This window comes from Sturnira hondurensis, unplaced genomic scaffold, assembly GCF_014824575.4.
Source record: "Sturnira hondurensis isolate 20B ecotype Veracruz unplaced genomic scaffold, ASM1482457v3 Scaffold0020601, whole genome shotgun sequence".
Classification (NCBI taxonomy): Eukaryota; Metazoa; Chordata; class Mammalia; order Chiroptera; family Phyllostomidae; genus Sturnira; species Sturnira hondurensis.
In genome coordinates, this window is record NW_028093232.1 from 1,986,047 (window position 1) to 1,996,442 (window position 10,396).

At 40.3% G+C, this 10,396-nt stretch overlaps 1 pseudogene; it reads right to left on the reverse strand.

Annotated features, from left to right (window-relative positions):
* Nucleotides 1-2,827: 2,827 nt before the first annotated feature.
* LOC118975994 (60S ribosomal protein L35a-like) lies at nt 2,828-3,390 on the reverse strand (annotated as a pseudogene).
* Between the last annotated feature and the right edge of the window lie 7,006 nt (nt 3,391-10,396).

The window sequence follows — 10,396 nt, forward strand, 5'->3', positions numbered from 1 at the left end:
TAATGCTAATAGGTAGACAGTTTGCTTGTGAGGTCTGACATGCTAAAATAAGGTAAACTTTAAAATATTATGACACTAGTTTGCTAATTCCAGTTAACTTCTTTATCACATATCTAACAGGAGTTTGATTTTGATGAAGAGATTTGGTTGGTTGGTTGGTTTATCTGTTGTTTCACTGAATTTGTCTTACAACTTCAAGTGACCATCATCTTCATCTTCATCCAAGGAATTTGTGCACGTTCAAGGCCATGTCAAAATACTTACAATTTTCATTATGTATCTCCTTCAAAATCTACACTCCAAACCATGGATCCAAAAAGCTGTTGACATGTCATAAAATGTTTGCACTGAGGTCCTGGCCCTGACGTGGCTTGGTTGGTTGAAGTATTGTCCTATACACCAAAAGGTTGCTGGTTCAATTCCTACTCAGGGCACACACCTAGGTTGCAGGTTCGATCCACAGGTGGGCATGGAAGGCAATCAACTGATGTTTCTCTCTCACATTGATGTTTCTCTCTCTGACTCTCTCTCTCTCTCTCCCTGCCACCCCCAGTTTATTCTCTCTCTAAAAGCAATGATAAAATGTCTTCAGCTGAGGATTTTTAAAAAATGTTTGCACTGAGAAGGATGTTGGAAATCAGTGATCAACTCCATTTTACATATTGAGAACAAGAGACCTAGAAGTCCAACAACTTGCCCAAGGTCAAATGGTTAAATAGTGACAGAAGAGGGGGTAGAAACAGGCTCTGCGGAGTCCCACTCTGATGCTCTTACTCTTATATCCTCATGACGATGCCAACACACCATAAAATTATTCTACCTTCTCAGAAACAGAGAGAAATGTCAAAGAAAGATGAAGTCCAACAAATCTGAGGCTGGATTAAACCACCGCCTAATTGCCACTGTCTCATAATAGGTGGGCTCTTTCAAGTCAGGCCAGTACACTGAAGAGCCTTCTATGCCCAGACATTAAAAAGAACTGAAACATTAATATTTTTCCAAAAAGGTAATTTTCTTCTTCTCAGAACAGCCACAGTAATAACTTTTCAATTAAAAATAGAATCCCCTCAATTGGCACCCTGCTAAAAAGCAAAATGATGTAATTAAGGCAAAAAAATCAGTATAATCATGAATGTCAAATGATAAAAGTGACAAATTACTGGAATATTTTTTAACAAAAGGTCTATTTATGAGCCACAGGTAACTGGGCCTTCAGGCTTGGTCACAATATTAATGAAGCATATTGGTGTTTAAAACACTCCCCAAGGACTTCGACTACTCACCAAGATTGGGAGCAGGACTAGAGTTACATTCTCACTTAAAACAACCCCCCAAAATGGACGAGTATATGAAATAATGGTTTTCAAGACACAGTACACAAGCAACAAAGAACAGTGATCCCTGAGAGACAGAACACAAATGAGGTGAACCCTACAACTGCTCCAGCTTCCTGCCTCAGAAGAGTTCCCATGACATAATGCAGGGAGAGGGAACCCTGACAGGACCCAGCAGACAACCTGAGACAAGGAAACGGAGTTGGGCGTGGGGATGGCCGAGACATCTAGAGTTCACTCAGTAGAGTATTGAAGAGGAGAGAGATGCACTGACTAACTTCAGACCTCTGATGAGGGTCTCCCCCGAGTATTCAGCTGAGTACTGATCAGTGCCCATGTGTGAAGAAACTACCTGAAATGCTGGGGAAAGACCACCTGAGGGGATTAAAGGTAACAATCCCTAGCTGTTCCCACCAGCCAGGCTGAAAACCTCATGATTCGTGGGGCACTGGGTAGAGTACCTGCAAGTGACCTGCATCGACAACGCGGATACTTAGCTCTAGGTGAAATGCTGCTCTGCCCCTCAGACTAAACCTTAAAAGCAGGTCCCCAAAAGATCAAATGTTTTCAAATAGTATCACTGTGCCCATAAACAAAGCTCAAGAATATTAATAGGAATAAAAAAATATTAAATATAAAACAAAATAAAATTTAGAATGTCTTCTATTCAGTCAGAAAATTGCCAGACATACAAGTAACCAAGAATATATAACCAAAACCAAGGAGGCAAACCGAATTGGATTTGACACGGATGGTAGAACTAGCAGACAAGACATTAGGACGGTCATAACTGTATTCCATGTGTTCAAAAGTTTAGATAGAGACATAGAAATATAAAAATCCCCAAACTGAACTTCTATTGATGCTTACAGTAATATCTAAAATAAAATTAACTTGATGGAGTTAATGGCAAATTAGAGATTGCAGAAGAAAAGATTTAGTAAACTTGGAAACAATAGAATAGAAACTATCCAAAATGAAACTCAGAGAGAAATGTGAATTTTTTTTAAATGAACAGAGCATCAGAGAGCTGTGGCAAAGCTTCAGTTGAAGTCCCTCAAAGGGAGATGAGAGTATCAAAAAATATATATTTAAAGAAACAATGGACAAAAAGTTTTCAAATCTAATGAAAATACCAACTCACATGTTCAAGAATCTCAATGAATCCCAAATACAAGAAATGCAAAGAAAATTATGTCAAGACATTATGATCAAATTGCTCAAAACTGGTGATAAAGAGAAAGTTCTTAAAATCAAACAAGAAAAGAGACACATAAGATACAAGGGAAGAAAAATGAAGATGACAGCAGATTTCTCTTTGAAAATAGTATAAGAAGTTAGTGGAACAACATCTAAAATACTGAAAAAAGAAAACTGTCAACCTATACTATACCCAACAATATAGTGGGTATACCCAATACCCATCATTTTTATTTACTCTTTAAAATACATTTTATTTACTTATTTCAGAGGGAAGGGAGGGAGAAAAATAAGATGAGAACCATCGATGTGTGAGAGAAACATTCCCTAATTGGCTCCCCTTTGCATCTTGACCAGGGCCTGAACCTGCAACCCAACCATGTGCCCCAACCCGGAATCCTTTGCTTTGCCAGAGGGCCCCCAACCGAGCCACACAGTCAGGGTTGTTGTTTATTTACCAATAAGTTTAAATCCTGGAGGGGTACAGTATTACAGGGATTCTGTGTCCAATGGCCTTAGCAGGAAGGTTCCTTCAGAATTTGGCAAAAACCATGCCACTGTTTCCATGGGCACAAGTTACCTTTCCCCAGATGACTCTGGTTTTGTTTGGTTTACCACCAGCAGTCACTGTGCTGTTCTTTGCTTTGCACACATAAGCACATCTCTTGCCTAGATAGAATTCAGTTTCAGCTCTAGCGTAAACACCTTCAATTTTAAAAGGAGCCGTGTCCTCCCTCTAGTTCCGCAGACCCAGTTTATAGCCATCAAAACAGGCCTTGGACCGCTGCCTTGCAGACATGTTTGTTGTTGCAGAAGTCCTGCTCCTGGCAGGCTCCACAGGCTTCAAGATGGTGAAGAAGAAAAATAAAGAATATCATTTTTTAAAACAAAAGCAAATAAACCAAATTTCATAAAAAATTAAAAATTCTACTCTTCAAAGGATACTATAAAGAGAATGAAAGACAAGCCACAGACTAGGAAGAAGTATTTGCCACTAGAAATTGGATGTAAAGATTTTTACCTAGAATATATAATGGGCTCTGAAAACTCAACTCTAAAAAAGACAAACCCAATTTTTTAAAATGGGCAAAATATTTGAAGAGACACTTCACCAAAAAAGATGGACAGATGGCAAATAAGTACATGAAAAAGACACTTAACATCATTATATTATCTACTGAGTGGCTAAAATCTTAAAGGCCAAATACACTAAGTGTTAACAAGGATATGGAGCAATTGCACTCTCCTAAACTGCTGCTGGGGATGTGAAATGGGACCAGCCCTAAGGCAACAGTTCAGCAATTTCTCTAAAAGTTAAACATGATCCTATGCTTAGCCACTCTACCTCTGTGTATTTTACCCAAGAGAAATGGGAGTGCATAAACACTTGTACATTCAAAGACTTGAATGTTCTTAGAAGCTGTATTTGTAATAGTCAAAGGCTGCACACAACCCAAATGCCCATCAGCAGGCTACTGGATAAACAAATTACGCATGGTACATCCATACAATGGAATACTACTAGGCAACAAAAGGGAATGAGCTATTTTCAAACTCTAAAACATAATGAATCTAAAAACAATTACATTAAATAAAAGAAACCTTGCCCCTCCCAATAAAGTAAATGCTACGGCTTTATTTATGTAACGCTCTAAGCAATGAAAACCAATTACACTGACAGAAAGCAGATCAGTGGCTTCCTGGGGGTGGAGGGCAGGAAGGGATGACTGGGAAGTGTTACCTAGCAGCACAGGGAAACTTTAGGGGAGGCAGATTGTCATCTTGATCATAGTGATGGTTTCCTTGGTATAATCATATGTGAAGACATCATACTGTAAAAGCAGGCAGTATTACATATGGATTAAGCTAACTCCCTAAATACCTAAATAAAGCATTTTATAAATTAATACACTCCCCCATGATGTCACTGTTTCTTGAATGGTGTGATCCACTTCCACTATTTCTAATAAATGTATTTAGTATAAATACAACTCAGAAACATTACAGTGTTGTTTTTCACTCCTATCTTCTTAAATATTTTAAAACTAACACCTATTTACATAATGCACTGAGCAAGAGAATCTGTGATTACCTGACCAATTGCTAATGATGTTCTTTCACTTGGGGCAGGACAACTAACTAAATTGCACTAGAGACTTGCTGAGTTCACAACTTAACCTATCACTTTCTGGCAGAAAACTGGAATGGTGTCCGTGTGGTCTACCATCCTGCTGCACCTTTCTCCTCCACAAGACTCCTTTACCATCTCATCGTTTCTTGGGGCAAGAGTAGGTTAATTAACCAACCAGGAAGCCACCCCATCACACCATGGGAACACAGAGACTGTCCGAGAGCAGAGACAGTATCACCATCTGTGTCCAAACCAGACTCACGAGCCCCAGCAACCCCTGCCTGTCTAATGCACAAGAGGCAGGTGGTCATACGGCAGAGAAAGTAGAGAAGTCTGTAAATTATCAGCTTTGAGACTAAAAAGATGCATGATGACAGCGCTGCTGACATTTAACCTCAAACCTGAAAACTCCATGACTTTTGCAGTTCAGTGTTTTCCCTCCTTTCTCCCCAATCAACTGAGGTAAAAGTTTCTTCATTTACACATTTTGTTAGAGTTTGACTACTTAGCATTTCCAAAAAAAAACAATTTATTAAAACAACTGATGTCATTTTCTAAGTTCAAATATTTATAAAATCAACTGCCTTCTTAATTAAGAAAGCAATAGCTCCAATTTTCAATTTACCAGTGAGCCTCCAATTTCTAAAAGTTCTACTCGGTCTGTTGTAGTTCGGAATTGATAGTTTATTGCCAATGAAAACTATGTCCTTACCTATTGATTCATTCGGGAAACTTTAGAGGGCTGCCCATAATATTGAAGCTCCTGGAAATTCAGGCGATTCAGGACATTGTTCCTGTACACAGAGAATTTTTATTTAAGTAGAGGAGTAGAAATGTGCAAAAAATAAAAGCATGCATATGTAATATTAATTGGTACATGGTAAGTATTATGAATGCCATTTAGAGCAGTGTTTCTTAAAATTTTGCCCATGAACCACTAGAATGTCAGTTCCCTGAAATGTGTTTATAAATGCAGACCCTCGAGCCCTTCTCCAGCTCTCCCAAAGCCAGATTCCTGGCAGTTACATGCACGAACACACAGTTTCCGGACAATGATGCAGGTGGCACGTGCAATGAACTCTAGAAATTTTAAAAGGAAGCATCTCTTTCAACTGCTATGGTCAGGGAAAGGTTTAGGAATTCAGAATTGATGAATAGGATGTTATAACATGGAACCTGAAACCAAAACATTCCAAACAGGGATTCTGAACTGGGAACGATAGAGCCAAGAGCTCCAAAAACCCACTCCTCTCATGAAAGCAATGAGAATACCAGCAAGGATTGTCCAAATCATCTTTTTCAGAACTCTAGAAATTAGTCAAAGGCTTCTAACAATCCTTGGATTGTTATATCCAAGAATATATCCAAATCCTTGGATTTTTAAAATTTTTTTATTGTTGCTCAATTACAGTTGTCCCCATTTCCCCTGACCACCACCATTACTTAAGTGGCCTAATCTCCATAAGAAACAGGGAGTTTTGTGGTATTTTAAATTGCCCTATATCCATCCCCTTCTCCCAAGCTCTACAGTAATCATGAACATCAGCAGCTTGACTACCCACAAAAGCCATGGAAACCAGACCTTAGTGGGGGTAGAATGGATTTAAGAGTCCCCAGAAGCCCCATCCCTCTGTTTGACCTGTGGCGGTTACCTGAACACTTCTACTTCCAAGGCTCATCTGTACTGACCTGACTCGAAGCTCATTCGGTGGAAACAGGTTTTTCCCCTTGGGGCATTGGTCAAAAAACAATCAGCAGAAATTGTTTAATACTATAGCTACCTGAGGCAGCAGTAGCAGTGGGGACAAATGAGAAGATAAAAACTTAAAAAGGAAAAGCTATCCTTGAAATGAGAAGTCGATAGAAAACTGAAAGACTTGTGCCCTATTTCTGGATAGCTGAAAGGCCATATGCAGAGCTGTGTATATGTCCTACCTCGGGCTGACCGTAAAGCTCTGGGCACGCTGGAAGTAAAGGCTAAGCTATGTTGCAAATTCTACCACAGCATTGAAGACATTCTCTAACACAGAGAGAGTTCTTGAATAAGTGGGAGAGTAAACAGTTTTACAAGTTTTGCAAAGGGGAGGGGGGTGAGAAATTAGGACAACTGTAATAGAATAACAATTTTTATTGTTAAAAAGACTTAGCCCTGGCTGGTGTAGCTCAGTGAATTGAGTGGGGGCCTGCAAACCACACGATCACGGTTCGATTCCCAGTCAGGGCACATGCCTGGGTTGCAGGCCAAGTTCCCAGCAGGGGACACACGAGAGGAAACCATACATTGATATTTCTCTCCTTCTTTCCTTCCCTTCCCCTCTAAAGATAAATACATAAAATCTTAAAAAAAAAAAAAAGATTTAGCCCTGGCTGGTGTGGCTCAGTGGATTGAGCACCAGCCTGTGAACCAAATGATCACCAGTTCAATTCCCAGTCAAGGTGCATGCCTGGGTTGCAGGCCAGGTCCCCGGTAATGATAGGGGACTCAAGACTTGGAAAATTTTAGCTTAAGGAAAAAGTTATAAGTCTAGCAAGTAATGTGTATGTTAAAGCTTTTGTTTCAGAAACTACAAATAAGGCCCATCCTGGCTCCTGGAAAACAGCCTGGCTCCTGGGACACTGGCTAGAGATTACCACGTGGGGAAAAATTGGAGGCATCTGGGCCTTGTATGTTCCAGGGAGAGCAGAGGACCACCCTCCCCTGGGAACAGCTAACTGCCCCAGACAGGAATGTTGCGGCTTCTGAATCTCAAAGCCCTCACGGCACCTTGTTCATCCTCCCCCACCCCCTTATAAAAGATCTGGTGTGAAAGAGAAGGAAAGATGGTTTGTTAGAATATGAACCCGCCATCTTCTCGGATCACCAGCCATCTGAATAAAGCACCCATAAAAGATTCAATTGCTGTTATTGCTAATTAGGTTTGGTTGTGACAGGCAGCCCAAACTCCATTGTCTTTTCCGGTTCCAGTAAGGGGTGTATGAGAGGCAACTACACATTGATGTTTTCCTCTCTTTCTCCCTCCCTTCTCTTTCCTTCCCCTCTCTCTAAAAATAACTAAATAAAATAAAATATGTTTTTTAAAGATTTAACAAAAAATAAAAGTTGGTTCAGATCAGTCTACTTAAAAAGCCCCAGCTTAAAGTGATAAAGGCCTGAAATAAAATCACAGCATTAAAAATGGAAAGGAAGAGTAAAGTGAAACATTATAAATAGATCTGGAGACTGATGCCACAGGCAGTGTGTATGGGAAACATTCAGAAATGACCTAAAGTTTTCAAGTCTCAGTCATTACAATAGAACAACTCCATTGGCAAAAGTAAGACAATCAGAAACAGTTGCTTAGACAAGGAAAGAAAACTAGGAAGAGTCTGATTTAGGATACGTGGAGCTTGAATCCCTGAACATACAAGCAGAAACCACCAGTAAGGGGTGGAAAATGGGGGATTTAGAGAGACTGAGGAAACAGCTACAGTCCTGGTTTATGTTGCCTATTCTGGAATCCCATCTAGTTTAGCATTTATTCCAGACAACAGTGTCCCAGTTTGGGCAATAAATTGTATGGAAAAGATGAAAAGATTAGGGAAGAGCTCACAGGACAGGACTTTGGGCAATGCCCATGGATGGGTGAGAGCAGAAGGAGAAAAGCTGGTTATGGAGGCAGAAAAGCACAACCAAAGAAGCAGGACGGAGTAACTCAGAGAAGTGAAGAAGGAACCTGACTGGGGAAAGATGGCCGGCTTCGGTGCAGTCATCAGCGACCCCAAGAGACAGATTCCCTCAAGTTGTGAATTATTAAAGATACATATTTCTTTTTAATTTTGTAATTCAAAAAAGATGTTAGAAGATAGTTTGTTTTTTCATGCTAAGCCTGTTTGCTGGCTGCTAGGAACTAGCAGAGATGAAGTAATAAAAGTAAGAGCCAAGATAATAAAAAGGTCCATGTCTCGGAGGAGGTCAGGACTAGAGGGAGGAAAATAGTAGAGGCAAGAATTAAAATATCATGTAAGTGATTGACTTTGAAATGTCGAGGAATTTTTCTTAAAAATGAGTGAAGGAATGGAGGCAAAAAAGGTTTGAAACCACGAGAGGTGGTGATGGCAGATAAAAAGAAGAGAAAATGAAGGTGCTCCCTAACACCAGGAATGGCCTTCATTTATCTTGTGTAGTTGTGCCTGCCCACTTGGCTTCAAATCTCAGCTCTGCCAGCAGTTCTGTTATTTAAAGCAAATTATTTGACCTCTCTGTGCTTCCATTTCTTCATCTGTGCAATAAGGATAATAATATCACTGCCCAGAGGTTGAACTTATACAAAAGAAAGTCCTTACAATAGAGCCTCGTCAGTCTGAAGCACTCAGTTGTTGTTTTACGTAGTAATTGTTTGTAGCCACACTGCCTTGCATGATCATTGGCGCTCTCTAAATGCTCCCTGGATGGATGAAGTTGGAATCCAGGTAATCCTCCGAGAGCTAGGATGTGAAGATGCTTTTGAAGAATAAGGATCAAGAAGATGAGAATTCTAGAATTCTGCTTTCAAAATTAAAGTGACTAATAATTGGGGTCACACTAATGGGGATGTCCTGAAACCCAAAGGAAGCTGATGGTGACCAGAAGTGGTAAGGATGACAAGAAGGTGTGAGGGGCTGTGGAGGGAAGAGTAGTGGAGCAAGTTAAAAGACTAGCTCTTCAGTATTCCCACATAATGAAGTGCCTTTGTAATCCCCATAGTATCTGGGTGACACATTAGGAGAGCTCATTACAGAGAAGCATTAGCCAATTAGGCGGACACACAGAACCCAGAGAAAGATGCAAACAGAACACCTTCGCTTTCCCACATTGTCATCCTTCAATTAATTCAGCCCACCTCAGATAAGCATTTAAAGTTCTACTCTCTCTTTCTTGACTTTCTACCTTTTCCCTCTACCCTCCCACCACCTGCCCCATCCCATCGGTCCTTTTCTACCTTCTTTCCCTCCTTCCAAGCCCCAGCTTGGAAGGACCTTCAAATCTTTCTCAAGTCTCCAACTGCTGCAAGCTAAGCTTTGGAAACAGATTAAAAAAAATCTTTCTCAAGTCAACATTGACCACCTTTTAGAGCAAACTTCTGATTTGTTATTAAGTTGACAAAATCTCTACCTCTTTTTTCCAATTTACAAAAGATCCCCTTTATACCTGTGGTGAGGAAAGAAACAGGAGCAGTCAGGGACAAAGAAAATCCTGTCTTGCCGGGTAAAACTCTGTTAAGCACAAAGTTTGTCTTAGCCTCTAGAAGAGTGTCTAAACAGGGTAGTTCCCTGATAAATGTTGGATAAATGAGTAAATTAATAAATACAAACTCCAGAGTAAAACATGGCTGACCTGAACAGCAATGACCTTGGCATTCATGATGGTATCTCTGAGCCTTTTGTGTGCTAACTCACTCTGTGTTAAATTAGTTGCATTGAATCCCAAGTTTTCACACCTTCCTGAATGCACACCTTTTGGTAGTTTCTTCTCACATTACGCTGGACTTGGCCATGTGATTTGCTTTGGCCAATGGGAAAGCAGTACATCTGACTAAGCAAAAGCCTGGAAAAAATAGCACATTAACTTCCACTAACATAAAAACAAGCCTGAGCTATCCTGCTAGATGGATGTGAGAAACACATGATGGACAGATGAACTGTCCCTGTTAAGATCATCCCAGACCCACCAGCCACCAGCCTACCCACCAGCTGACCGCACAGATGCATTTTG